Here is a 1,850-nt window from a genome sequence, read left to right as displayed (position 1 = left end):
TGTAGACCAGGCTGGCCTCCAACTCAGAAATCCACCTGCCTCTGCCTCCCGAGTGCTGGGATTAAAGGCATGTGCCACCACACCCGGTTAAGATTTTTTTTAAATGCATATGAGTACACTGTACCTGTCTTCAGAAACTCCAGAAGAGGGCATCAGATCCCATTACAGATGGTTGTGAGCCACCATGTGGTTGCTCGGAATTGAACTCAGAACCTCTAGAGGAGCAGTCAGTGCTCTTAACCTCTGAGCTATCTCTTCAGCCCTATAGTCTGTCTTGGTTTTAACATCTAGCGCCACATAAACACTGGAAGTATAGACAGGAGGATCAGTTCAGGAGGATCCTTGACCTAGGTAGTTCAAGTCTGACCTATGATGCATGAGAACCCTGCTTCATCAACAGAGAGAGATAGAGCCCTATCTCAAAAGGGGTAGGAGGGAACAACCAGATGTGACATACACCTTTTATTCTGGGACTTGGAAAGCAGAAATAGATAAATCTCCAAGTTCAATACCAGCCTGATCTACACAGAGGTCTTGGCCAGCTTAGACTACAAAATGAGACACTATTTCGAAATAAATGAAAGGCCTGGATGTGGTAGCATGCTTTTAATTCCAGTACTCAGAAGGGAGAAGTAGGGGGTTTTATTAATTCAAAGCTAGCCAGTGCTATATACAGTGAGACCTGATCTTAAATATATATATATATGGGGCTGGAGAGATGGCTCAGTAGTTAAGAGCACTGGTTGCTCTTCCAGAGGTCCTGAGTTCCATTCCCAGCAACCACATAGTGGCTCATAACCATCTATAATGAGATCTGGTGCCCTCTTCTGGCATGTAGGTGTACATACAGATAGAACACTCATACATAAGATAAATGCTTTTAAAAAATGCATAAATTCTCCTTATCTCAGAATCTGACTTTGGTGGAGTACAGAACTGCCTGTGCCTATCCCACTACTTCATGTTGCCTACTGAGGATGTAACAAAAATGGCTCCACCCAAAGCCCAGTAAAGCAGCAGCAACACTGCAGGAGAGGGTCCTATAAGGTCCTGTGCAATAAATATGAGAAAAGCTAGTATAGTCTCTTGTTTGTGTTTGTTGTTTTCTGGCTTAGAATTCAAGATCTTCCTGTATCTGCCTCCTGAGTGCTGGGAATACAGCCATACACCATCAGGCCCAATGTGGGATGTATTTGAGTGAAACCTACTGCTTTGTAATGAATGTACTCTAAAATATTAAAGATCAGGGAGTGAAGCGTTGATGTAGTGACTAGGAGCATTTGTTGCTCTTGCAGAGAACATGGATTCACTTTCTAGCACACATCTGATCACAACCATATTTAACTCCAGTTCCTGGGAATCTAATGCTCTCTTCTGACCTCCATGGACACTGTATGCTTATAGTGCACATATACACAGGGAAACACTTATGTTTGAGGAATAATAAGTGCATAAATATAATAAATTATATAATAAAATTAATACATAAAATTAAGTACAAATTAAAATTGTAAATATTTTTTAAGACTTATTTATTCTTATACGTAAGTACACTGTAGCTGTCTTCAGACACACCAGAAGAGGGCGTCAGATCTCATTACAGATGGTTATGAGCCACCATGTGGTTGCTGGGATTTGAACTCAGGACTTTCAGAAGAGGAATCAGTGCTCTTAACCGCTGAGCCATCTCCCGCCCTAAAATTGTAAATATTAGTAATTGTGAAGAGCTAAGAGGATTCATGTCATAACACATTTTTGTCCAAACAGAATGTTCCAGAGTGAACCCTAGCCATGCAAGATAGCACACATCTATAATCTTAGCAGTTAGCTGAGGCAAGAAGATCATGAGT

This window comes from Mus pahari, chromosome 4 (assembly GCF_900095145.1).
Source record: "Mus pahari chromosome 4, PAHARI_EIJ_v1.1, whole genome shotgun sequence".
Lineage (NCBI taxonomy): Eukaryota > Metazoa > Chordata > Mammalia > Rodentia > Muridae > Mus > Mus pahari.
This window is presented reverse-complemented; position numbering follows the sequence as displayed.